Source organism: Saccoglossus kowalevskii, chromosome 9 (genome assembly GCF_978046115.1).
Source record: "Saccoglossus kowalevskii chromosome 9, keSacKowa6.1, whole genome shotgun sequence".
Taxonomy (NCBI): Eukaryota; Metazoa; Hemichordata; class Enteropneusta; family Harrimaniidae; genus Saccoglossus; species Saccoglossus kowalevskii.
Window position 1 is genome coordinate 15,709,608 of NC_140649.1, and position 26,278 is coordinate 15,735,885.

At 39.1% G+C, this 26,278-nt stretch overlaps 2 long non-coding RNA genes and 30 other non-coding genes across 32 annotated transcripts; 2 read left to right on the forward strand and 30 right to left on the reverse strand.

Moving 5' to 3' along the window:
- Nucleotides 1-396: 396 nt before the first annotated feature.
- Nucleotides 397-468, reverse strand: TRNAE-CUC (transfer RNA glutamic acid (anticodon CUC)). The gene has a single exon. It is a non-coding gene; the product is annotated as a tRNA-Glu (tRNA).
- A 716-nt stretch (nt 469-1,184) lies between these two features.
- TRNAE-CUC (transfer RNA glutamic acid (anticodon CUC)) lies at nt 1,185-1,256 on the reverse strand. Its single transcript has one exon. It is a non-coding gene; the product is annotated as a tRNA-Glu (tRNA).
- Nucleotides 1,257-2,550: 1,294 nt separating this feature from the next.
- Nucleotides 2,551-2,622, reverse strand: TRNAE-CUC (transfer RNA glutamic acid (anticodon CUC)). The gene has a single exon. It is a non-coding gene; the product is annotated as a tRNA-Glu (tRNA).
- Nucleotides 2,623-3,339: 717 nt separating this feature from the next.
- TRNAE-CUC (transfer RNA glutamic acid (anticodon CUC)) lies at nt 3,340-3,411 on the reverse strand. The gene has a single exon. It is a non-coding gene; the product is annotated as a tRNA-Glu (tRNA).
- A 1,296-nt stretch (nt 3,412-4,707) lies between these two features.
- Nucleotides 4,708-4,780, reverse strand: TRNAE-CUC (transfer RNA glutamic acid (anticodon CUC)). Its single transcript has one exon. It is a non-coding gene; the product is annotated as a tRNA-Glu (tRNA).
- An 801-nt stretch (nt 4,781-5,581) lies between these two features.
- Nucleotides 5,582-5,653, reverse strand: TRNAE-CUC (transfer RNA glutamic acid (anticodon CUC)). Its single transcript has one exon. It is a non-coding gene; the product is annotated as a tRNA-Glu (tRNA).
- A 932-nt stretch (nt 5,654-6,585) lies between these two features.
- On the reverse strand, nt 6,586-6,657 carry TRNAE-CUC (transfer RNA glutamic acid (anticodon CUC)). The gene has a single exon. It is a non-coding gene; the product is annotated as a tRNA-Glu (tRNA).
- A 720-nt stretch (nt 6,658-7,377) lies between these two features.
- TRNAE-CUC (transfer RNA glutamic acid (anticodon CUC)) lies at nt 7,378-7,449 on the reverse strand. Its single transcript has one exon. It is a non-coding gene; the product is annotated as a tRNA-Glu (tRNA).
- A 1,815-nt stretch (nt 7,450-9,264) lies between these two features.
- Nucleotides 9,265-9,336, reverse strand: TRNAE-CUC (transfer RNA glutamic acid (anticodon CUC)). Its single transcript has one exon. It is a non-coding gene; the product is annotated as a tRNA-Glu (tRNA).
- A 720-nt stretch (nt 9,337-10,056) lies between these two features.
- TRNAE-CUC (transfer RNA glutamic acid (anticodon CUC)) lies at nt 10,057-10,128 on the reverse strand. Its single transcript has one exon. It is a non-coding gene; the product is annotated as a tRNA-Glu (tRNA).
- Nucleotides 10,129-11,149: 1,021 nt separating this feature from the next.
- On the reverse strand, nt 11,150-11,221 carry TRNAE-CUC (transfer RNA glutamic acid (anticodon CUC)). Its single transcript has one exon. It is a non-coding gene; the product is annotated as a tRNA-Glu (tRNA).
- Nucleotides 11,222-11,953: 732 nt separating this feature from the next.
- TRNAE-CUC (transfer RNA glutamic acid (anticodon CUC)) lies at nt 11,954-12,025 on the reverse strand. Its single transcript has one exon. It is a non-coding gene; the product is annotated as a tRNA-Glu (tRNA).
- Nucleotides 12,026-12,793: 768 nt separating this feature from the next.
- Nucleotides 12,794-13,547, forward strand: LOC146738750 (uncharacterized). The gene is made up of 2 exons (XR_014930555.1): nt 12,794-12,883; nt 13,374-13,547. It is a non-coding gene; the product is annotated as an uncharacterized LOC146738750 (long non-coding RNA).
- An 817-nt stretch (nt 13,548-14,364) lies between these two features.
- On the reverse strand, nt 14,365-14,436 carry TRNAE-CUC (transfer RNA glutamic acid (anticodon CUC)). Its single transcript has one exon. It is a non-coding gene; the product is annotated as a tRNA-Glu (tRNA).
- A 358-nt stretch (nt 14,437-14,794) lies between these two features.
- Nucleotides 14,795-15,629, forward strand: LOC146738752 (uncharacterized). The gene is made up of 2 exons (XR_014930556.1): nt 14,795-15,005; nt 15,496-15,629. It is a non-coding gene; the product is annotated as an uncharacterized LOC146738752 (long non-coding RNA).
- Nucleotides 15,630-16,195: 566 nt separating this feature from the next.
- Nucleotides 16,196-16,267, reverse strand: TRNAE-CUC (transfer RNA glutamic acid (anticodon CUC)). The gene has a single exon. It is a non-coding gene; the product is annotated as a tRNA-Glu (tRNA).
- A 1,029-nt stretch (nt 16,268-17,296) lies between these two features.
- Nucleotides 17,297-17,368, reverse strand: TRNAE-CUC (transfer RNA glutamic acid (anticodon CUC)). Its single transcript has one exon. It is a non-coding gene; the product is annotated as a tRNA-Glu (tRNA).
- A 220-nt stretch (nt 17,369-17,588) lies between these two features.
- TRNAE-CUC (transfer RNA glutamic acid (anticodon CUC)) lies at nt 17,589-17,660 on the reverse strand. Its single transcript has one exon. It is a non-coding gene; the product is annotated as a tRNA-Glu (tRNA).
- A 218-nt stretch (nt 17,661-17,878) lies between these two features.
- Nucleotides 17,879-17,950, reverse strand: TRNAE-CUC (transfer RNA glutamic acid (anticodon CUC)). The gene has a single exon. It is a non-coding gene; the product is annotated as a tRNA-Glu (tRNA).
- A 503-nt stretch (nt 17,951-18,453) lies between these two features.
- Nucleotides 18,454-18,525, reverse strand: TRNAE-CUC (transfer RNA glutamic acid (anticodon CUC)). Its single transcript has one exon. It is a non-coding gene; the product is annotated as a tRNA-Glu (tRNA).
- Nucleotides 18,526-19,029: 504 nt separating this feature from the next.
- On the reverse strand, nt 19,030-19,101 carry TRNAE-CUC (transfer RNA glutamic acid (anticodon CUC)). The gene has a single exon. It is a non-coding gene; the product is annotated as a tRNA-Glu (tRNA).
- Nucleotides 19,102-20,414: 1,313 nt separating this feature from the next.
- On the reverse strand, nt 20,415-20,486 carry TRNAE-CUC (transfer RNA glutamic acid (anticodon CUC)). Its single transcript has one exon. It is a non-coding gene; the product is annotated as a tRNA-Glu (tRNA).
- Nucleotides 20,487-20,704: 218 nt separating this feature from the next.
- On the reverse strand, nt 20,705-20,776 carry TRNAE-UUC (transfer RNA glutamic acid (anticodon UUC)). The gene has a single exon. It is a non-coding gene; the product is annotated as a tRNA-Glu (tRNA).
- A 214-nt stretch (nt 20,777-20,990) lies between these two features.
- Nucleotides 20,991-21,062, reverse strand: TRNAE-CUC (transfer RNA glutamic acid (anticodon CUC)). Its single transcript has one exon. It is a non-coding gene; the product is annotated as a tRNA-Glu (tRNA).
- A 738-nt stretch (nt 21,063-21,800) lies between these two features.
- TRNAE-CUC (transfer RNA glutamic acid (anticodon CUC)) lies at nt 21,801-21,872 on the reverse strand. The gene has a single exon. It is a non-coding gene; the product is annotated as a tRNA-Glu (tRNA).
- A 220-nt stretch (nt 21,873-22,092) lies between these two features.
- TRNAE-CUC (transfer RNA glutamic acid (anticodon CUC)) lies at nt 22,093-22,164 on the reverse strand. The gene has a single exon. It is a non-coding gene; the product is annotated as a tRNA-Glu (tRNA).
- A 793-nt stretch (nt 22,165-22,957) lies between these two features.
- Nucleotides 22,958-23,029, reverse strand: TRNAE-CUC (transfer RNA glutamic acid (anticodon CUC)). The gene has a single exon. It is a non-coding gene; the product is annotated as a tRNA-Glu (tRNA).
- Nucleotides 23,030-23,537: 508 nt separating this feature from the next.
- On the reverse strand, nt 23,538-23,609 carry TRNAE-CUC (transfer RNA glutamic acid (anticodon CUC)). The gene has a single exon. It is a non-coding gene; the product is annotated as a tRNA-Glu (tRNA).
- Nucleotides 23,610-24,113: 504 nt separating this feature from the next.
- On the reverse strand, nt 24,114-24,185 carry TRNAE-CUC (transfer RNA glutamic acid (anticodon CUC)). Its single transcript has one exon. It is a non-coding gene; the product is annotated as a tRNA-Glu (tRNA).
- Nucleotides 24,186-24,923: 738 nt separating this feature from the next.
- TRNAE-CUC (transfer RNA glutamic acid (anticodon CUC)) lies at nt 24,924-24,995 on the reverse strand. The gene has a single exon. It is a non-coding gene; the product is annotated as a tRNA-Glu (tRNA).
- A 218-nt stretch (nt 24,996-25,213) lies between these two features.
- Nucleotides 25,214-25,285, reverse strand: TRNAE-UUC (transfer RNA glutamic acid (anticodon UUC)). Its single transcript has one exon. It is a non-coding gene; the product is annotated as a tRNA-Glu (tRNA).
- Nucleotides 25,286-25,499: 214 nt separating this feature from the next.
- Nucleotides 25,500-25,571, reverse strand: TRNAE-CUC (transfer RNA glutamic acid (anticodon CUC)). The gene has a single exon. It is a non-coding gene; the product is annotated as a tRNA-Glu (tRNA).
- Between the last annotated feature and the right edge of the window lie 707 nt (nt 25,572-26,278).

Sequence of the window (26,278 nt, forward strand, 5' to 3'; positions counted from 1 at the left end):
TCAAGCCAACAAGTACGAGAGACCCATTTATATCATTTAATTAAATTTTCTATGAGAATGTTGTACAAGCTGCGATGTTCAACTGACCAGGAATATAAAACTGGTGTTCCCACACCGGGAAATGAACCCGGGTCATGGTGGTGAGAGCGCGAAATCATGACCACTAGACCATATGGGACGTTGTCGTATGAAGGCGTTTCCTATTTATCGGGAACACATAAGTAAGGCATATAATCGGATACTTGTGACGTGACATATACTGAATGTCGAGTATTGTATATTCACTTGTAATAAGGCAACAAATGCGAGAGACCAATTTATATCTTTTAATTAAATTGTCTATGAGAATTTTGTACAAGCTGCGATGTTCAACTGACCAGGAATATAAAACTGGTGTTCCCATACCGGGAATTGAACCCGGGCCTTGGCGGTGAGAGCGCCAAATCCTAACCACTAGACCATATGGGATGTTGACGTATGAAGGCGTTTCCTATTTATCGGGAACACATAAGTAAGGCATATAATCTGATACTTGTGACGTGACATGAACTGAATGTCGAGTACTATATATATTCTCTTGTAATCAAGCCAACAAATACAAGAGGCCAATTTATATCTTTTAATTAAATTGTCTATGAGAATGTTGTACAAGCTGCGATGATCAACTGACCAGGAATATAAAACAGGTGTTCCCACACCGAGAACTGAACATATAATCGGATATTAAGGCATATAGTCGGATACTTGTGACGTGACATGAACAGAATGTCGAGTATTATATATTCTCTTCTGATGAGCCAACAAATACGAGAGGCCAATTTATATCTTTTAATTAAATTGTCTATGAGAATTTTGTACAAGCTGCGATGTTCAACTGACCAGGAATCTAAAACAGGTGTTCCCACACCGGAAATTGAACCCAGGCCTTGGCGCTGAAAGGGCCAAATCCTAACCACTAGACCATATGGGACGATGACATTTGAAGGCGTTTCCTATTTATCGGGAAAACACAAGTATGGCATGCAATCGGATACTTCTGACATGAACTGCACGTCGTGTATTACATATTCTCTTGTAATCAAGCCAACAAATACGAGAGGCCAATTTATATCATTTAATTAAATTTTCTATGAGAATGTTGTACAAGCTGCGATGTTCAACTGACCAGGAATATAAAACTGGTGTTCCCACACCGGGAATTGAACCCGGGCCTTGGCGGTGAGAGCGCCAAATCCTAACCACAAGACCATATGGGATGTTGACGTATGAAGTCATTTCCTATTTATCGGGAACACATAAGTAAGGCATATAATCTGATACTTGTGACGTGACATGAACTGAATATCGAGTATTTTATATTCTCTTGTGATCGAGCCAATAAATACGAGAGGCCAATTTATATCTTTTAATTAAATTGTCTATGAGAATTTTGTACAAGCTGCGATGTTCAACTGACCAGGAATATACAACTGGTGTTCCCACACCGGGAAATGAACCCGGGTCATGGTGGTGAGAGCGCGAAATCATGACCACTAGACCATATGGGACGTTGTCGTATGAAGGCGTTTCCTATTTATCGGGAACACATAAGTAAGGCATATAATCGGATACTTGTGACGTGACATATACTGAATGTCGAGTATTGTATATTCACTTGTAATAAGACAATAAATACGAGAGGCCAGTTTATATCTTTTAATTAAATTGTCTATGAGAATTTTGTACAAGCTGCGATGATCAACTGACCAGGAATATAAAACAGGTGTTCCCACACCGAGAACTGAACATATAATCGGATATTAAGGCATATAATCGGATACTTGTGACGCGACATGAACAGAATGTCGAGTATTATGTATTCTCTTCTGATGAGCCAACAAATACGAGAGGCCAATTAATATCTTTTAATTAAATTGTCTATGAGAATTTTGTACAAGCTGCGATGTTCAACTGACCAGGAATCTAAAACAGGTGTTCCCACACCGGAAATTGAACCCAGGCCTTGGCGGTGAAAGGGCCAAATCTTAACCACTAGACCATATGGGACGATGACATTTGAAGGCGTTTCCTATTTATCGGGAAAACACAAGTATGGCATGCAATCGGATACTTCTGACATGAACTGCACGTCGTGTATTACATATTCTCTTGTAATCAAGCCAACAAGTACGAGAGGCCAATTTATATCATTTAATTAAATTTTCTATGAGAATGTTGTACAAGCTGCGATGTTCAACTGACCAGGAATATAAAACTGGTGTTCCCACACCGGGAAATGAACCCGGGTCATGGTGGTGAGAGCGCGAAATCATGACCACTAGACCATATGGGACGTTGTCGTATGAAGGCGTTTCCTATTTATCGGGAACACATAAGTAAGGCATATAATCGGATACTTGTGACGTGACATATACTGAATGTCGAGTATTGTATATTCACTTGTAATAAGGCAACAAATGCGAGAGACCAATTTATATCTTTTAATTAAATTGTCTATGAGAATTTTGTACAAGCTGCGATGTTCAACTGACCAGGAATATAAAACTGGTGTTCCCATACCGGGAATTGAACCCGGGCCTTGGCGGTGAGAGCGCCAAATCCTAACCACTAGACCATATGGGATGTTGACGTATGAAGGCGTTTCCTATTTATCGGGAACACATAAGTAAGGCATATAATCTGATACTTGTGACGAGACATGAACTGAATGTCGAGTACTATATATATTCTCTTGTAATCAAGCCAACAAATACAAGAGGCCAATTTATATCTTTTAATTAAATTGTCTATGAGAATGTTGTACAAGCTGCGATGATCAACTGACCAGGAATATAAAACAGGTGTTCCCACACCGAGAACTGAACATATAATCGGATATTAAGGCATATAGTCGGATACTTGTGACGTGACATGAACAGAATGTCGAGTATTATATATTCTCTTCTGATAAGCCAACAAATACGAGAGGCCAATTTATATCTTTTAATTAAATTGTCTATGAGAATTTTGTACAAGCTGCGATGTTCAACTGACCAGGAATCTAAAACAGGTGTTCCCACACCGGAAATTGAAACCCAGGCCTTGGCGCTGAAAGGGCCAAATCCTAACCACTAGACCATATGGGACGATGACATTTGAAGGCGTTTCCTATTTATCGGGAAAACACAAGTATGGCATGCAATCGGATACTTCTGACATGAACTGCACGTCGTGTATTACATATTCTCTTATAATCAAGCCAACAAATACGAGAGGCCAATTTATATCATTTAATTAAATTTTCTATGAGAATGTTGTACAAGCTGCGATGTTCAACTGACCAGGAATATAAAACTGGTGTTCCCACACCGGGAATTGAACCCGGGCCTTGGCGGTGAGAGCGCCAAATCCTAACCACAAGACCATATGGGATGTTGACGTATGAAGGCGTTTCCTATTTATCGGGAACACATAAGTAAGGCATATAATCTGATAATTGTGACGTGACATGAACTGAATGTCGAGTACTATATATATTCTCTTGTTATCAAGCCAACAAATACGAGAGGCCAATTTATATCTTTTAATTAAATTGTCTATGAGAATGTTGTACAAGCTGCGATGATCAACTGACCAGGAATATAAAACAGGTGTTCCCACACCGAGAACTGAACATATAATCGGATATTAAGGCATATAATCGGATACTTGTGACGCGACATGAACAGAATGTCGAGTATTATGTATTCTCTTCTGATGAGCCAACAAATACGAGAGGCCAATTAATATCTTTTAATTAAATTGTCTATGAGAATTTTGTACAAGCTGCGATGTTCAACTGACCAGGAATCTAAAACAGGGGTTCCCACACTGGAAATTGAACCCAGGCCTTGGCGGTGAAAGGGCCAAATCCTAACCACTAGACCATATGGAACGATGACATTTGAAGGCGTTTCCTATTTATCGGGAAAACACAAGTATGGCATGCAATCGGATACTTCTGACATGAACTACACGTCGTGTATTACATATTCTCTTGTAATCAAGCCAACAAATACGAGAGGCCAATTTATATCATTTAATTAAATTGTCTATGAGAATGTTGTACAAGCTGCGATGTTCAACTGACCAGGAATATAAAACTAGTGTTCCCACACTGGGAATTGAACCCGCCCTTGGCCGTGAGAGCGCCAAATCCTAACCACTAGACCATATAGGACGTTGTCGTATGAAGGCGTTTCCTATTTATCGGGAACACATAAGTAAGGCATATAATCGGATACTTGTGACGTGACATGAACTGAATGTCGAGTATTATATATTCTCTTGTGATCGAGCCAACAAATACGAGAGGCCAATTTATAACTTTTAATTAAATTGTCTATGAGAATTTTGTACAAGCTGCGATGTTCAACTGACCAGGAATATAAAACTGGTGTTCCCACACCGGGAAATGAATCCGGGTCATGGCGGTGAGAGCGCCAAATACTGACCACTAGACCATATGGGATGTTGTCGTATGAAGGCGTTTCCTATGTATCGGGAACACATAAGTAAGGCATATAATCGGATACTTGTGACGTGACATGAACTGAATGTGGAGTAATATATATTCACTTGTAATAAGGCAACAAATGCGAGAGACCAATTTATATCTTTTAATTAAATTATCTCTGAGAATGTCATACAAGCTGCGATGTTCAACTGACCAGGAATCTAAAACAGGTGTTCCCACACCGGGAATTGAACCAGGGGCCTTGGCGGTGAGAGCGCCAAATCCTAACCACTAGACCATATGGGATGTTGACGTATGAAGTCATTTCCTATTTATCGGGAACACTTAAGTAAGGCATATAATCTGATACTTGTGACGTGACATGAACTGAATGTCGAGTATTATATATTCTCTTGTGATCGAGCAAATAAATACGAGAGGCCAATTTATATCTTTTAATTAAATTGTCTATGAGAATTTTTGTACAAGCTGCGATGTTCAACTGACCAGGAATCTCAAACAGGTGTTCCCACACCGGAAATTGAACCCAGGCCTTAGCGGTGAAAGGGCCAAATCCTAACCACTAGACCATATGGGACGATGACATTTGAAGGCGTTTCCTATTTATCGGGAAAACATAAGTAAGGCATATAATCTGATACTTGTGACGTGACATGAACTGAATGTCGAGTATTATATATTCTCTTGTGATCGAGCCAATAAATACGAGAGGCCAATTTATATCTTTTAATTAAATTGTCTATGAGAATTTTGTACAAGCTGCGATGTTCAACTGTCCAGGAATATAAAACTGGTGTTCCCACACCGGGAAATGAACCCGGGTCATGGTGGTGAGAGCGCGAAATCATGACCACTAGACCATACGGGACGTTGTCGTATGAAGGCGTTTCCTATTTATCGGGAACACATAAGTAAGGCATATAATCGGATACTTGTGACTTGACATATACTGAATGTTGAGTATTGTATATTCACTTGTAATAAGGCAACAAATGCGAGAGACCAATTTATATCTTTTAATTAAATTGTCTATGAGAATTTTGTACAAGCTGCGATGTTCAACTGACCAGGAATATAAAACTGGTGTTCCCATACTGGGAATTGAACCCGGGCCTTGGCGGTGAGAGCGCCAAATCCTAACCACTAGACCATATGGGATGTTGACGTATGAAGGCGTTTCCTATTTATCGGGAACACATAAGTAAGGCATATAATCTGATACTTGTGACGTGACATGAACTGAATGTCGAGTACTATATATATTCTCTTGTAATAAAGCCAACAAATACGAGAGGCCAATTTATATCTTTTAATTAAATTGTCTATGAGAATGTTGTACAAGCTGCGATGATCAACTGACCAGGAATATAAAACAGGTGTTCCCACACCGAGAACTGAACATATAATCGGATATTAAGGCATATAATCGGATACTTGTGACGTGACATGAACAGAATGTCGAGTATTATATATTCTCTTCTGATGAGCCAACAAATACGAGAGGCCAATTTATATCTTTTAATTAAATTGTCTATGAGAATTTTGTACAAGCTGCGATGTTCAACTGACCAGGAATATAAAACTGGTGTTCCCACACCGGGAAATGAATCCGGGTCATGGCGGTGAGAGCGCCAAATCCTAACCACTAGACCATATTGGACGTTGACGTATGAAGGCGTTTCCTATTTATCGGGAACACATAAGTAAGGCATATAATCTGATACTTGTGACGTGACATGAACTGTATGTCGAGTACTATATATATTCTCTTGTAATCAAGCCAACAAATACGAGAGGCCAATTTATATCTTTTAATTAAATTGTCTATGAGAATGTTGTACAAGCTGCGATGATCAACTGACCAGGAATATAAAACAGGTGTTCCCACACCGAGAACTGAACATATAATCGGATATTAAGGCATATAATCGGATACTTGTGACGTGACATGAACAGAATGTCGAGTATTATATATTCTCTTCTGATGAGCCAACAAATACGAGAGGCCAATTTATATCTTTTAATTAAATTGTCTATGAGAATTTTGTACAAGCTGCGATGTTCAACTGACCAGGAATATAAAACTGGTGTTCCCATACCGGGAATTGAACCCGGGCCTTGGCGGTGAGAGCGCCAAATCCTAACCACTAGACCATATTGGACGTTGACGTATGAAGGCGTTTCCTATTTATCGGGAACACATAAGTAAGGCATATAATCTGATACTTGTGACGTGACATGAACTGTATGTCGAGTACTATATATATTCTCTTGTAATCAAGCCAACAAATACGAGAGGCCAATTTATATCTTTTAATTAAATTGTCTATGAGAATGTTGTACAAGCTGCGATGATCAACTGACCAGGAATATAAAACAGGTGTTCCCACACCGAGAACTGAACATATAATCGGATATTAAGGCATATAATCGGATACTTGTGACGTGACATGAACAGAATGTCGAGTATTATATATTCTCTTCTGATGAGACAACAAATACGAGAGGCCAATTTATATCTTTTAATTAAATTGTCTATGAGAATTTTGTACAAGCTGCGATGTTCAACTGACCAGGAATATAAAACTGGTGTTCCCACACCGGGAAATGAATCCGGGTCATGGCGGTGAGAGCGCCAAATCCTGACCACTAGACCATATGGGATGTTGTCGTATGAAGGCGTTTCCTATGTATCGGGAACACATAAGGAAGGCATATAATCGGATACTTGTGACGAGACATGAACTGAATGTGGAGTATTATATATTCACTTGTAATAAGGCAACAAATGCGAGAGACCAATTTATATCTTTTAATTAAATTATCTCTGAGAATGTCATACAAGCTGCGATGTTCAACTGACCAGGAATCTAAAACTGGTGTTCCCATACCGGGAATTGAACCCGGGCTTTGGCGGTGAGAGCGCCAAATCCTAACCACTAGACCATATTGGACGTTGACGTATGAAGGCGTTTCCTATTTATCGGGAACACATAAGTAAGGCATATAATCTGATACTTGTGACGTGACATGAACTGTATGTCGAGTACTATATATATTCTCTTGTAATCAAGCCAACAAATACGAGAGGCCAATTTATATCTTTTAATTAAATTGTCTATGAGAATGTTGTACAAGCTGCGATGATCAACTGACCAGGAATATAAAACAGGTGTTCCCACACCGAGAACTGAACATAACCGAGAACTGAACACATAATCGGATATTAAGGCATATAATCGGATACTTGTGACGTGACATGAACTGAATGTCGAGTATTATATATTCTCTTCTGATGAGCCAACAAATACGAGAGGCCAATTTATATCTTTTAATTAAATTGTCTATGAGAATTTTGTACAAGCTGCGATGTTCAACTGACCAGGAATCTAAAACAGGTGTTCCCACACCGGAATTGAACCCGGGCCTTGGCGGAGAAAGCGCCAAATCCTAACCACTAGACCATATGGGACGATGACATTTGAAGGCGTTTCCTATTTATCGGGAAAACACAAGTATGGCATGCAATCGGATACTTCTGACATGAACTACACGTCGTGTATTACATATTCTCTTGTAATCAAGCCAACAAATACGAGAGGCCAATTTATATCTTTTAATTAAATTGTCTATGAGAATTTTGTACAAGCTGCGATGTTCAACTGACCAGGAATATAAAACTGGTGTTCCCATACCGGGAATTGAACCCGGGCCTTGGCGGTGAGAGCGCCAAATCCTAACCAATAGACAATATGGGATGTTGACGTATGAAGGCGTTTCCTATTTATCGGGAACACATAAGTAAGGCATATAATCTGATACTTGTGACGTGACATGAACTGAATGTCGAGTACTATATATATTCTCTTGTAATAAAGCCAACAAATACGAGATGCCAATTTATATCTTTTAATTAAATTGTCTATGAGAATGTTGTACAAGCTGCGATGATCAACTGACCAGGAATATAAAACAGGTGTTCCCACTCCGAGAACAGAACATATAATTGGATATTAAGGCATATAATCGGATACTTGTGACGTGACATGAACAGAATGTCGAGTATTATATATTCTCTTCTGATGAGCCAACAAATACGAGTGGCCAATTTATATCTTTTAATTAAATTGTCTATGAGAATTTTGTACAAGCTGCGATGTTCAACTGACCAGGAATCTAAAACAGGTGTTCCCACACTGGAAATTGAACCCAGGCCTTAGCGGTGAAAGGGCCAAATCCTAACCACTAGACCATATGGGACGATGACATTTGAAGGCGTTTCCTATTTATCGGGAAAACATAAGTAAGGCATATAATCTGATACTTGTGACGTGACATGAACTGAATGTCGAGTATTATATATTCTCTTGTGATCGAGCCAATAATTACGAGAGGCCAATTTATATCTTTTAATTAAATTGTCTATGAGAATTTTGTACAAGCTGCGATGTTCAACTGACCAGGAATATAAAACTGGTGTTCCCACACCGGGAAATGAACCCGGGTCATGGTGGTGAGAGCGCGAAATCATGACCACTAGACCATATGGGACGTTGTCGTATGAAGGCGTTTCCTATTTATCGGGAACACATAAGTAAGGCATATAATCGGATACTTGTGACGTGACATATACTGAATGTTGAGTATTGTATATACACTTGTAATAAGGCAACAAATGCGAGAGACCAATTTATATCTTTTAATTAAATTGTCTATGAGAATTTCGTACAAGCTGCGATGTTCAACTGACAAGGAATATAAAACTGGTGTTCCCATACCGGGAATTGAACCCAGGCCTTGGCGGTGAGAACGTCAAATCCTAACCACTAGACCATATGGGATGTTGACGTATGAAGGCGTTTCCTATTTATCGGGAACACATAAGTAAGGCATATAATCTGATACTTGTGACGTGACATGAACTGAATGTCGAGTACTATATATATTCTCTTGTAATAAAGCCAACAAATACGAGAGGCCAATTTATATCTTTTAATTAAATTGTCTATGAGAATGTTGTACAAGCTGCGATGATCAACTGACCAGGAATATAAAACAGGTGTTCCCACACCGAGAACTGAACATATAATCGGATATTAAGGCATATAATCGGATACTTGTGACGTGACATGAACAGAATGTCGAGTATTATATATTCTCTTCTGATGAGCCAACAAATACGAGAGGCCAATTTATATCTTTTAATTAAATTGTCTATGAGAATTTTGTACAAGCTGCGATGTTCAACTGACCAGGAATTTAAAACTGGTGTTCCCACACCGGGAAATGAATCCGGGACATGGCGGTGAGAGCGCCAAATCCTGACCACTAGACCATATGGGATGTTGTCGTATGAAGGCGTTTCCTATGTATCGGGAACACATAAGTAAGGCATATAATCGGATACTTGTGACGTGACATGAACTGTATGTGGAGTATTATATATTCACTTGTAATAAGGCAACAAATGCGAGAGACCAATTTATATCTTTTAATTAAATTATCTCTGAGAATGTCATACAAGCTGCGATGTTCAACTGACCAGGAATCTAAAACTGGTGTTCCCATACCGGGAATTGAACCCGGGCCTTGGCGGTGAGAGCGCCAAATCCTAACCACTAGACCATATGGGACGTTGACGTATGAAGGCGTTTCCTATTTATCGGGAACACATAAGTAAGGCATATAATCCGATACTTGTGACGTGACATGAACTGTATGTCGAGTACTATATATATTCTCTTGTAATCAAGCCAACAAATACGAGAGGCCAATTTATATCTTTTAATTAAATTGTCTATGAGAATGTTGTACGAGCTGCGATGATCAACTGACCAGGAATATAAAACAGGTGTTCCCACACCGAGAACTGAACATAACCGAGAACTGAACATATAATCGGATATTAAGGCATATAATCGGATACTTGTGACGTGACATGAACTGAATGTCGAGTATTATATATTCTCTTCTGATGAGCCAACAAATACGAGAGGCCAATTTATATCTTTTAATTAAATTGTCTATGAGAATTTTGTACAAGCTGCGATGTTCAACTGACCAGGAATCTAAAACAGGTGTTCCCACACCGGAATTGAACCCGGGCCTTGGCGGTGAAAGCGCCAAATCCTAACCACTAGACCATATGGAACGATGACATTTGAAGGCGTTTCCTATTTATCGGGAAAACACAAGTATGACATGCAATCGGATACTTCTGACATGAACTACACGTCGTGTATTACATATTCTCTTGTAATCAAGCCAACAAATACGAGAGGCCAATTTATATCTTTTAATTAAATTGTCTATGAGAATTTTGTACAAGCTGCGATGTTCAACTGACCAGGAATATAAAACTGGTGTTCCCACACCGGGAAATGAATCGGGTCATGGCGGTGAGAGCGCCAAATCCTGACCACTAGACCATATGGGACGTTGTCGTATGAAGGCGTTTCATATGTATCGGGAACACATAAGTAAGGCATATAATCGGATACTTGTGACGTGACATGAACTGAATGTGGAGTATGATATATTCACTTGTAATAAGGCAACAAATGCGAGAGACCAATTTATATCTTTTAATTAAATTATCTCTGAGAATGTCATACAAGCTGCGATGTTCAACTGACCAGGAATCTAAAACAGGTGTTCCCACACCGGGAATTGAACCCGGGCCTTGGCGATGAGAGCGCCAAATCCTAACCACTAGACCATGTGGAACGTTGACGTATGAAGGCGTTTCCTATGTATCAGGAACACATAAGTAAGGCATATAATCTGATACTTGTGACGTGACATGAACTGAATGTCGAGTACTATATATATTCTCTTGTAATCAAGCCAACAAATACGAGAGGCCAATTTATATCTTTTAATTAAATTGTCTATGAGAATGTTGTATGAGCTGCGATGATCAACTGACCAGGAATATAAAACAGGTGTTCCCACACCGAGAACTGAACATAACCGAGAACTGAACATATAATCGGATATTAAGGCATATAATCGGATACTTGTGACGTGACATGAACTGAATGTCGAGTATTATATATTCTCTTCTGATGAGCCAACAAATACGAGAGGCCAATTTATATCTTTTAATTAAATTGTCTATGAGAATTTTGTACAAGCTGCGATGTTCAACTGACCAGGAATCTAAAACAGGTGTTCCCACACCGGAATTGAACCCGGGCCTTGGCGGTGAAAGCGCCAAATCCTAACCACTAGACCATATGGGACGATGACATTTGAAGGCGTTTCCTATTTATCGGGAAAACACAAGTATGGCATGCAATCGGATACTTCTGACATGAACTACACGTCGTGTATTACATATTCTCTTGTAATCAAGCCAACAAATACGAGAGGCCAATTTATATCTTTTAATTAAATTGTCTATGAGAATTTTGTACAAGCTGCGATGTTCAACTGACCAGGAATATAAAACTGGTGTTCCCACACCGGGAATTGAACCGGGGCCTTGGCGGTGAGAGCGCCAAATCCTAACCACTAGACCATATGGGATGTTGACGTATGAAGGCGTTTCCTATTTATCGGGAAAACATAAGTAAGGCATATAATCGGATACTTGTGACGTGACATGAACTGAATGTCGAGTATTATATATTCACTTGTGATCGAGCCAACAAATACGAGAGGCCAATTTATAACTTTTAATTAAATTGTCTATGAGAATTTTGTACAAGCTGCGATGTTCAACTGACCAGGAATATAAAACTGGTGTTCTCACACCGGGAATTGAACCCGGGTCATGGCGGTGAGAGCGCGAAATCATGACCACTAGACCATATGGGATGTTGACGTATGAAGGCGTTTCCTATTTATCGGGAAAACATAAGTAAGGCATATAATCGGATACTTGTGACGTGACATGAACTGAATGTCGAGTATTATATATTCTCTTGTGATCGAGCCAACAAATACGAGAGGCCAATTTATAACTTTTAATTAAATTGTCTATGAGAATGTTGTACAAGCTGCGATGATCAACTGACCAGGAATATAAAACAGGTGTTCCCACACCCAATCTGATTAAAATCTGATGTAGTGTACGGGCTTTAATTATTTTGGCTATAAACTTATTTTAATTTTATTTTTTATTACTTATGTTATTAATGCCCTTTTATCTCATTATTTTACTTTGATTTTGATTTTGTGATTTTTTTTTAATTCCGCCCTACCTACATCTGATCCGACGCCTATGTAACGAGATTTCAACGAGACCCACTATCGACGATTTTAGTCAACGAATCACATACCTCCTTTTATAGTGCACATGATGACGTCACCGGGTGGCAAACACACTCAAATAAAATGGCGAATTATACCGACGTTAGCGACCGTGAATAACACGGCTTTTCGGTAAGTTTATCATTGTCAAATGCAACGAAAGTCATTTTATGTTAATATTGTGACTCGAATGGTTCGACTTTAGATCGTTATTCCGCATAGTTATTCTGGGAGTGTTGATTTTGTTTCCACCGGTTCGACCGAACACCAGTGTCTTTTTCCAGTCGCCTGCCCTGGAGACGGGTGATGTTTTGTTTGACGATCGGGCCAAAATCGTCTACGGTATTGAAGCTGTAAATATTCATCAAATTGTATCAACATTTTGTACATTATACAATAACTCTTTATTAAAGTAATTGAGCTGATTTAGACTGGAATAAAATATTTTTTATTTGGAACACATCGCAATTGATCAGGAAATATTTGTTTGCTCCAATTTTCTGCGTCGATGCCGTGGGCCGGTGACCGTTATACAATTTAAAATCAGTTTGCATTGTTTACTATAGCTGTTTACAGTGTTCTAATCATTACGATTTACTTATTTTTGTTGCTTCCATTCTAGATAATTATGCTCAGTGATGTAAAATTGAAGCGATGACTGAATGAACGAACCTTGGCTGGCGAAGATGTATCTGGAAGTGTACACATTTGTTGGAAGTGAAAAAAATATTCAATGTAATGAGAAAAATTGTAAAATGCTGTGGAATTTCTTTTGCAAATAAAAATATACTAGCAATTTTCTATTAATGGTTTATTCAAGTGGGCAAAATATGATGTACAGAAAGATTGCCCGTATACACTGAAAAGTAAGCAACCGACAGCCTGTATAAAAGGGGGGCTGTGATTGGCTGTTACTTACGCGAGACTTGAACGGGACTTACATAGGCGTCGGATCAGATGTAGGTAGGGCGGAATTAAAAAAAAATCTCAAAATCAAAGTAAAATAATAAAATAAAAGGGCATTAATAACAAATATAATAAAAAATAAAATTAAAATAAGTTTATAGTCAAAATAATCAAAGCCCGTACACTACATCAGATTTTAATCAGATTGTCCCACACCGAGAACTGAACATATAATCGGATATTAAGGCATATAATCGGATACTTGTGACGTGACATGAACTGAATGTCGAGTATTATATATTCACTTGTAATAAGGCAACAAATGCGAGAGACCAATTTATATCTTTTAATTAAATTGTCTATGAGTATTTTGTACAAGCTGCGATGTTCAACTGACCAGGAATATAAAACTGGTGTTCTCACACCGGGAATTGAACCCGGGCCATGGCAGTGAGAGCGCGAAATCATGACCACTAGACCATATGGGATGTTGACGTATGAAGGCGTTTCCTATTTATCGGGAAAACATAAGTAAGGCATATAATCGGATACTTGTGACGTGACATGAACTGAATGTCGAGTATTATATATTCTCTTGTGATCGAGCCAACAAATACGAGAGGCCAATTTATAACTTTTAATTAAATTGTCTATGAGAATTTTGTACAAGCTGCGATGTTCAACTGACCAGGAATCTAAAACAGGTGTTCCCACACCGGGAATTGAACCCGGGCCTTGGCGGTGAGAGCGCCAAATCCTAACCACTAGACCATATGGGACGTTGACGTATGAAGGCGTTTCCTATTTATCAGGAACACATAAGTAAGGCATATAATCTGATACTTGTGACGTGACATGAACTGAATGTCGAGTACTATATATATTCTCTTGTAATCAAGCCAACAAATACGAGAGGCCAATTTATATCTTTTAATTAAATTGTCTATGAGAATGTTGTACAAGCTGCGATGATCAACTGACCAGGAATATAAAACAGGTGTTCCCACACCCAATCTGATTAAAATCTGATGTAGTGTACGGGCTTTAATTATTTTGGCTATAAACTTATTTTAATTTTATTTTTTATTACTTATGTTATTAATGCCCTTTTATCTCATTATTTTACTTTGATTTTGATTTTGTGATTTTTTTTTAATTCCGCCCTACCTACATCTGATCCGACGCCTATGTAACGAGATTTCAACGAGACCCACTATCGACGATTTTAGTCAACGAATCACATACCTCCTTTTATAGCGCACATGATGACGTCACCGGGTGGCAAACACACTCAAATAAAATGGCGAATTATACCGACGTTAGCGACCGTGAATAACACGGCTTTTCGGTAAGTTTATCATTGTCAAATGCAACGAAAGTCATTTTATGTTAATATTGTGACTCGAATGGTTCGACTTTAGATCGTTATTCCGCATAGTTATTCTGGGAGTGTTGATTTTGTTTCCACCGGTTCGACCGAACACCAGTGTCTTTTTCCAGTCGCCTGCCCTGGAGACGGGTGATGTTTTGTTTGACGATCGGGCCAAAATCGTCTACGGTATTGAAGCTGTAAATATTCATCAAATTGTATCAACATTTTGTACATTATACAATAACTCTTTATTAAAGTAATTGAGCTGATTTAGACTGGAATAAAATATTTTTTATTTGGAACACATCGCAATTGATCAGGAAATATTTGTTTGCTCCAATTTTCTGCGTCGATGCCGTGGGCCGGTGACCGTTATACAATTTAAAATCAGTTTGCATTGTTTACTATAGCTGTTTACAGTGTTCTAATCATTACGATTTACTTATTTTTGTTGCTTCCATTCTAGATAATTATGCTCAGTGATGTAAAATTGAAGCGATGACTGAATGAACGAACCTTGGCTGGCGAAGATGTATCTGGAAGTGTACACATTTGTTGGAAGTGAAAAAAATATTCAATGTAATGAGAAAAATTGTAAAATGCTGTGGAATTTCTTTTGCAAATAAACATATACTAGCAATTTTCTATTAATGGTTTATTCAAGTGGGCAAAATATGATGTACAGAAAGATTGCCTGTATACACTGAAAAGTAAGCAACCGACAGCCTGTATAAAAGGGGGGCTGTGATTGGCTGTTACTTACGCGAGACTTGAACGGGACTTACATAGGCGTCGGATCAGATGTAGGTAGGGCGGAATTAAAAAAAAATCTCAAAATCAAAGTAAAATAATAAAATAAAAGGGCATTAATAACAAATATAATAAAAAATAAAATTAAAATAAGTTTATAGTCAAAATAATCAAAGCCCGTACACTACATCAGATTTTAATCAGATTGTCCCACACCGAGAACTGAACATATAATCGGATATTAAGGCATATAATCGGATACTTGTGACGTGACATGAACTGAATGTCGAGTATTATATATTCACTTGTAATAAGGCAACAAATGCGAGAGACCAATTTATATCTTTTAATTAAATTGTCTATGAGTATTTTGTACAAGCTGCGATGTTCAACTGACCAGGAATATAAAACTGGTGTTCCCACACCGGGAATTGAACCCGGGCCATGGCGGTGAGAGCGCGAAATCATGACCACTAGACCATATGGGATGTTGACGCATGAAGGTGTTTCCTATTTATCGGGAAAACATAAGTAAGGCATATAATCGGATACTTGTGACGTGACATGAACTGAATGTCGAGTATTATATATTCTCTTGTGATCGAGCCAACAAATACGAGAGGCCAATTTATAACTTTTAATTAAATTGTCTATGAGAATTTTGTACAAGCTGCTATGTTCAACTGACCAGGAATATAAAACTGGTGTTCCCACACCAGGAAATGAATCCGGGTCATGGCGGTGAGAGCGCCAAATCCTAACCACTAGACCATATGGGACGTTGACGTATGAAGGCGTTTCCTATTTATCGGGAACACATAAGTAAGGCATATAATCTGATACTTGTGACGTGACATAAACTGAATGTCGAGTACTATATATATTCTCTTGTAATCAAGCCAACAAATACGAGAGGCCAATTTATATCTTTTAATTAAATTGTCTATGAGAATGTTGTACAAGCTGCGATGATCAACTGACCAGGAATATAAAACAGGTGTTCCCACACCGAGAACTGAACATAACCGAGAACTGAACATATAATCGGATATTAAGGCATATAATCGGATACTTGTGACGTGACATGAACTGAATGTCGAGTATTATATATTCTCTTCTGATGAGCCAACAAATACGAGAGGCCAATTTATATCTTTTAATTAAATTGTCTATGAGAATTTTGTACAAGCTGCGATGTTCAACTGACCAGGAATCTAAAACAGGTTTTCCCACACCGGAATTGAACCCGGGCCTTGGCGGTGAAAGCGCCAAATCCTAACCACTAGACCATATGGGACGATGACATTTGAAGGCGTTTCCTATTTATCGGGAACACATAAGTAAGGCATATAATCGGATACTTGTGACGTGACATGAACTGAATTGTCGAGTATTATATATTCTCTTGTGATCGAGCCAACAAATACGAGAGGCCAATTTATATCTTTTAATTAAATTGTCTATGAGAATTTTGTACAAGCTGCGATGTTCAACTGACCAGGAATATAAAACTGGTGTTCCCACACCGGGAATTGAACCAGGACCTTGGCGGTGAGAGCGCCAAATCCTAACCACTAGACCATATGGGATGTTGACGTATGAAGGTGTTTCCTATTTATCGGGAACACATAAGTAAGGCATATAATCGGATACTTGTGACGTGACATGAACTGAATTGTCGAGTATTATATATTCTCTTGTGATCGAGCCAACAAATACGAGAGGCCAATTTATATCTTTTAATTAAATTGTCTACTTGAATTTTGTACAAGCTGCGATGTTCAACTGACCAGGAATATAAAACTGGTGTTCCCACACCGGGAAATGAACCCGGGTCATGGCGGTGAGAGCGCCAAATCCTGACCACTAGACCATATGGGACGTTGTCGTATGAAGCCGTTTCCTATTTATCGGGAACACGTAAGTAAGGCATATAATCGGATACTTGTGACGTGACATGAACTGAATGTCGAGTATTATATATTCACTTGTAATAAGGCAACAAATGCGAGAGACCAATTTATATCTTTTAATTAAATTGTCTCTGAGAATTTCATACAAGCTGCGATGTTCAACTGACCAGGAATCTAAAACAGGTGTTCCCACGCCGGGAATTGAACCCGGGCCTTGGCGGTGAGAGCGCCAAATCCTAACCACTAGACCATATGGGACGTTGTCGTATGAAGGCGTTTCCTATTTATCGGGAACACATAAGTAAGGCATATAATCTGATACTTGTGACGTGACATGAACTGAATGTCGATATTATATATTCACTTGTAATAAGGCAACAAATGCGAGAGACCAATTTATATCTTTTAATTAAATTGTCTATGAGTATTTTGTACAAGCTGCGATGTTCAACTGACCAGGAATATAAAACTGGTGTTCCCATACGGGGAATTAAACCCGGGCCTCGGCGGTGAAAGCGCCAAATCCTAACCACTAGACCATATGGGACGATGACATTTGAAGGCGTTTCCTATTTATCGGGAAAACACAAGTATGGCATGCAATCGGATATTTCTGACATGAACTAAACGTCGTGTATTACATATTCTCTTGTAATCAAGCCAACAAATACGAGAGGCCAATTTATATCATTTAATTAAATTGTCTATGAGAATTTTGTACAAGCTGCGATGTTCAACTGACCAGGAATATAAAACTGGTGTTCCCACTCCGGGAATTGAACCCGGGCCTTGGCGGTGAGAGCGCCAAATCCTAACCACTAGACCATATGGGATGTTGACTTATGAAGGCGTTTCCTATTTATCGGGAACACAAATGTAAGGCATATAATCGGATACTTGTGACGTGACATGAACTGAATGTCCAGTATTATATATTCTCTTCTGATGAGACAACAAATACGAGAGGACAATTTATATCTTTTAATTAAATTGTCTGTGAGAATTTTGTACAAGCTGCGATGTTCAACTGACCAGGAATCTAAAACAGGTTTTCCCACACCGGGAATTGAACCCGGGCCTTGGCGGTGAAATCGCCAAATCCTAACCACTAGACCATATGGGACGATGACATTTGAAGGCGTTTCCTATTTATCGGGAAAACACAAGTATGGCATGCAATCGGATACTTCTGACATGAACTGCACGTCGTGTATTACATATTCTCTTGTAATCAAGCCAACAAATACGAGAGGCCAATTTATATCATTTAATTAAATTGTCTATGAGAATTTTGTACAAGCTGCGATGTTCAACTGACCAGGAATATAAAACTGGTGTTCCCACACCGGGAATTGAACCCGGGCCATGGCGGTGAGAGCGCGAAATCATGACCACTAGACCATATGGGATGTTGACGTATGAAGGCGTTTCCTATTTATCGGGAAAACATAAGTAAGGCATATAATCGGATACTTGTGACGTGACATGAACTGAATGTCGAGTATTATATATTCTCTTGTGATCGAGCCAACAAATACGAGAGGCCAATTTATAACTTTTAATTAAATTGTCTATGAGAATTTTGTACAAGCTGCGATGTTCAACTGACCAGGAATATAAAACTGGTGTTCCCACACCGGGAAATGAATCCGGGTCATGGCGGTGAGAGCGCCAAATCCTAACCACTAGACCATATGGGACGTTGACGTATGAAGGCGTTTACTATTTATCGGGAACACATAAGTAAGGCATATAATCTGATACTTGTGACGTGACATGAACTGAATGTCGAGTACTATATATATTCTCTTGTAATCAAGCCAACAAATACGAGAGGCCAATTTATATCTTTTAATTAAATTGTCTATGAGAATGTTGTACAAGCTGCGATGATCAACTGACCAGGAATATAAAACAGGTGTTCCCACACCGAGAACTGAACATAACCGAGAACTGAACATATAATCGGATATTAAGGCATATAATCGGATACTTGTGACGTGACATGAACTGAATGTCGAGTATTATATATTCTCTTCTGATGAGCCAACAAATACGAGAGGCCAATTTATATCTTTTAATTAAATTGTCTATGAGAATTTTGTACAAGCTGCGATGTTCAACTGACCAGGAATCTAAAACAGGTGTTCCCACACCGGAATTTAACCCGGGCCTTGGCGGTGAAAGCGCCAAATCCTAACCACTAGACCATATGGGACGATGACATTTGAAGGCGTTTCCTATTTATCGGGAAAACACAAGTATGGCATGCAATCGGATACTTCTGACATGAACTACACGTTGTGTATTACATATTCTCTTGTAATCAAGCCAACAAATACGAGAGGCCAATTTATATCTTTTAATTAAATTGTCTATGAGAATTTTGTACAAGCTGCGATGTTCAACTGACCAGGAATCTAAAACAGGTGTTCCCACGCCGGGAAGTGAACCCGGGCCTTGGCGGTGAGAGCGCCAAATCCTAACCACTAGACCATATGGGACGTTCTCGTATGAAGGCGTTTCCTATTTATCGGGAACACATAAGTAAGGCATATAATCTGATACTTGTGACGTGACATGAACTGAATGTCGAGTATTATATATTCACTTGTAATAAGGCAACAAATGCGAGAGACCAATTTATATCTTTTAATTAAATTGTCTATGAGAATTTTGTACAAGCTGCGATGTTCAACTGACCAGGAATATAAAACTGGGGTTCCCATACCGGGAATTGAACCCGGGCCTTGGCGGTGAGAGCGCCAAATCCTAACCACTAGACCATATGGGATGTTGACGTATGAAGGCGTTTCCTATTTATCGGGAACACATATGTAAAGCATATAATCGGATACTTGTGACGTGACATGAACTGAATGTCGAGTATTATATATTCTCTTCTGATGAGACAACAAATACGAGAGGCCAATTTATATCTTTTAATTAAATTGTCTGTGAGAATTTTGTACAAGCTGCGATGTTCAACTGACCAGGAATCTAAAACAGGTGTTCCCACACCGGGAATTGAACCCGGGCCTTGGCGGTGAAAGCGCCAAATCCTAACCACTAGACCATATGGGACGATGACATTTGAAGGCGTTTCCTATTTATCGGGAAAACACAAGTATGGCATGCAATCGGATACTTCTGACATGAACTGCACGTCGTGTATTACATATTCTCTTGTAATCAAGCCAACAAATACGAGAGGCCAATTTATATCATTTAATTAAATTGTCTATGAGAATTTTGTACAAGCTGCGATGTTCAACTGACCAGGAATATAAAACTGGTGTTCCCACACCGGGAATTGAACCCGGGCCATGGCGGTGAGAGCGCGAAATCATGACCACTAGACCATATGGGATGTTGACGTATGAAGGCGTTTCCTATTTATCGGGAACACATAAGTAAGGCATATAATCTGATACTTGTGACGTGACATGAACTGAATGTCGAGTACTATATATATTCTCTTGTAATCAAGCCAACAAATACGAGAGGCCAATTTATATCTTTTAATTAAATTGTCTATGAGAATGTTGTACAAGCTGCGATGATCAACTGACCAGGAATATAAAACAGGTGTTCCCACACCGAGAACTGAACATAACCGAGAACTGAACATATAATCGGATATTAAGGCATATAATCGGATACTTGTGACGTGACATGAACTGAATGTCGAGTATTATATATTCTCTTCTGATGAGCCAACAAATACGAGAGGCCAATTTATATCTTTTAATTAAATTGTCTATGAGAATTTTGTACAAGCTGCGATGTTCAACTGACCAGGAATCTAAAACAGGTTTTCCCACACCGGAATTGAACCCGGGCCTTGGCGGTGAAAGCGCCAAATCCTAACCACTAGACCATATGGGACGATGACATTTGAAGGCGTTTCCTATTTATCGGGAACACATAAGTAAGGCATATAATCGGATACTTGTGACGTGACATGAACTGAATTGTCGAGTATTATATATTCTCTTGTGATCGAGCCAACAAATACGAGAGGCCAATTTATATCTTTTAATTAAATTGTCTATGAGAATTTTGTACAAGCTGCGATGTTCAACTGACCAGGAATATAAAACTGGTGTTCCCACACCGGGAATTGAACCAGGACCTTGGCGGTGAGAGCGCCAAATCCTAACCACTAGACCATATGGGATGTTGACGTATGAAGGTGTTTCCTATTTATCGGGAACACATAAGTAAGGCATATAATCGGATACTTGTGACGTGACATGAACTGAATTGTCGAGTATTATATATTCTCTTGTGATCGAGCCAACAAATACGAGAGGCCAATTTATATCTTTTAATTAAATTGTCTACTTGAATTTTGTACAAGCTGCGATGTTCAACTGACCAGGAATATAAAACTGGTGTTCCCACACCGGGAAATGAACCCGGGTCATGGCGGTGAGAGCGCCAAATCCTGACCACTAGACCATATGGGACGTTGTCGTATGAAGCCGTTTCCTATTTATCGGGAACACGTAAGTAAGGCATATAATCGGATACTTGTGACGTGACATGAACTGAATGTCGAGTATTATATATTCACTTGTAATAAGGCAACAAATGCGAGAGACCAATTTATATCTTTTAATTAAATTGTCTCTGAGAATTTCATACAAGCTGCGATGTTCAACTGACCAGGAATCTAAAACAGGTGTTCCCACGCCGGGAATTGAACCCGGGCCTTGGCGGTAAGAGCGCCAAATCCTAACCACTAGACCATATGGGACGTTGTCGTATGAAGGCGTTTCCTATTTATCGGGAACACATAAGTAAGGCATATAATCTGATACTTGTGACGTGACATGAACTGAATGTCGATATTATATATTCACTTGTAATAAGGCAACAAATGCGAGAGACCAATTTATATGTTTTAATTAAATTGTCTATGAGTATTTTGTACAAGCTGCGATGTTCAACTGACCAGGAATATAAAACTGGTGTTCCCATACGGGGAATTAAACCCGGGCCTCGGCGGTGAAAGCGCCAAATCCTAACCACTAGACCATATGGGACGATGACATTTGAAGGCGTTTCCTATTTATCGGGAAAACACAAGTATGGCATGCAATCGGATATTTCTGACATGAACTGCACGTCGTGTATTACATATTCTCTTGTAATCAAGCCAACAAATACGAGAGGCCAATTTATATCATTTAATTAAATTGTCTATGAGAATTTTGTACAAGCTGCGATGTTCAACTGACCAGGAATATAAAACTGGTGTTCCCACTCCGGGAATTGAACCCGGGCCTTGGCGGTGAGAGCGCCAAATCCTAACCACTAGACCATATGGGATGTTGACTTATGAAGGCGTTTCCTATTTATCGGGAACACATAAGTAAGGCATATAATCTGATACTTGTGACGTGACGTGACAAGAACTGAATGTCGATATTATATATTCACTTGTAATAAGGCAACAAATGCGAGAGACCAATTTATATGTTTTAATTAAATTGTCTATGAGTATTTTGTACAAGCTGCGATGTTCAACTGACCAGGAATATAAAACTGGTGTTCCCATACGGGGAATTAAACCCGGGCCTCGGCGGTGAAAGCGCCAAATCCTAACCACTAGACCATATGGGACGATGACATTTGAAGGCGTTTCCTATTTATCGGGAAAACACAAGTATGGCATGCAATCGGATATTTCTGACATGAACTAAACGTCGTGTATTACATATTCTCTTGTAATCAAGCCAACAAATACGAGAGGCCAATTTATATCATTTAATTAAATTGTCTATGAGAATTTTGTACAAGCTGCGATGTTCAACTGACCAGGAATATAAAACTGGTGTTCCCACTCCGGGAATTGAACCCGGGCCTTGGCGGTGAGAGCGCCAAATCCTAACCACTAGACCATATGGGATGTTGACTTATGAAGGCGTTTCCTATTTATCGGGAACACAAATGTAAGGCATATAATCGGATACTTGTGACGTGACATGAACTGAATGTCCAGTATTATATATTCTCTTCTGATGAGACAACAAATACGAGAGGACAATTTATATCTTTTAATTAAATTGTCTGTGAGAATTTTGTACAAGCTGCGATGTTCAACTGACCAGGAATCTAAAACAGGTTTTCCCACACCGGGAATTGAACCCGGGCCTTGGCGGTGAAATCGCCAAATCCTAACCACTAGACCATATGGGACGATGACATTTGAAGGCGTTTCCTATTTATCGGGAAAACACAAGTATGGCATGCAATCGGATACTTCTGACATGAACTGCACGTCGTGTATTACATATTCTCTTGTAATCAAGCCAACAAATACGAGAGGCCAATTTATATCATTTAATTAAATTGTCTATGAGAATTTTGTACAAGCTGCGATGTTCAACTGACCAGGAATATAAAACTGGTGTTCCCACACCGGGAATTGAACCCGGGCCATGGCGGTGAGAGCGCGAAATCATGACCACTAGACCATATGGGATGTTGACGTATGAAGGCGTTTCCTATTTATCGGGAAAACATAAGTAAGGCATATAATCGGATACTTGTGACGTGACATGAACTGAATGTCGAGTATTATATATTCTCTTGTGATCGAGCCAACAAATACGAGAGGCCAATTTATAACTTTTAATTAAATTGTCTATGAGAATTTTGTACAAGCTGCGATGTTCAACTGACCAGGAATATAAAACTGGTGTTCCCACACCGGGAAATGAATCCGGGTCATGGCGGTGAGAGCGCCAAATCCTAACCACTAGACCATATGGGACGTTGACGTATGAAGGCGTTTACTATTTATCGGGAACTCATAAGTAAGGCATATAATCTGATACTTGTGACGTGACATGAACTGAATGTCGAGTACTATATATATTCTCTTGTAATCAAGCCAACAAATACGAGAGGCCAATTTATATCTTTTAATTAAATTGTCTATGAGAATGTTGTACAAGCTGCGATGATCAACTGACCAGGAATATAAAACAGGTGTTCCCACACCGAGAACTGAACATAACCGAGAACTGAACATATAATCGGATATTAAGGCATATAATCGGATACTTGTGACGTGACATGAACTGAATGTCGAGTATTATATATTCACTTGTAATAAGGCAACAAATGCGAGAGACCAATTTATATCTTTTAATTAAATTGTCTATGAGAATTTTGTACAAGCTGCGATGTTCAACTGACCAGGAATATAAAACTGGGGTTCCCATAACGGGAATTGAACCCGGGCCTTGGCGGTGAGAGCGCCAAATCCTAACCACTAGACCATATGGGATGTTGACGTATGAAGGCGTTTCCTATTTATCGGGAACACATATGTAAAGCATATAATCGGATACTTGTGACGTGACATGAACTGAATGTCGAGTATTATATATTCTCTTCTGATGAGACAACAAATACGAGAGGCCAATTTATATCTTTTAATTAAATTGTCTGTGAGAATTTTGTACAAGCTGCGATGTTCAACTGACCAGGAATCTAAAACAGGTGTTCCCACACCGGGAATTGAACCCGGGCCTTGGCGGTGAAAGCGCCAAATCCTAACCACTAGACCATATGGGACGATGACATTTGAAGGCGTTTCCTATTTATCGGGAAAACACAAGTATGGCATGCAATCGGATACTTCTGACATGAACTGCACGTCGTGTATTACATATTCTCTTGTAATCAAGCCAACAAATACGAGAGGCCAATTTATATCATTTAATTAAATTGTCTATGAGAATTTTGTACAAGCTGCGATGTTCAACTGACCAGGAATATAAAACTGGTGTTCCCACACCGGGAATTGAACCCGGGCCATGGCGGTGAGAGCGCGAAATCATGACCACTAGACCATATGGGATGTTGACGTATGAAGGCGTTTCCTATTTATCGGGAACACATAAGTAAGGCATATAATCTGATACTTGTGACGTGACATGAACTGAATGTCGAGTACTATATATATTCTCTTGTAATCAAGCCAACAAATACGAGAGGCCAATTTATATCTTTTAATTAAATTGTCTATGAGAATGTTGTACAAGCTGCGATGATCAACTGACCAGGAATATAAAACAGGTGTTCCCACACCGAGAACTGAACATAACCGAGAACTGAACATATAATCGGATATTAAGGCATATAATCGGATACTTGTGACGTGACATGAACTGAATGTCGAGTATTATATATTCTCTTCTGATGAGCCAACAAATACGAGAGGCCAATTTATATCTTTTAATTAAATTGTCTATGAGAATTTTGTACAAGCTGCGATGTTCAACTGACCAGGAATCTAAAACAGGTTTTCCCACACCGGAATTGAACCCGGGCCTTGGCGGTGAAAGCGCCAAATCCTAACCACTAGACCATATGGGACGATGACATTTGAAGGCGTTTCCTATTTATCGGGAACACATAAGTAAGGCATATAATCGGATACTTGTGACGTGACATGAACTGAATTGTCGAGTATTATATATTCTCTTGTGATCGAGCCAACAAATACGAGAGGCCAATTTATATCTTTTAATTAAATTGTCTATGAGAATTTTGTACAAGCTGCGA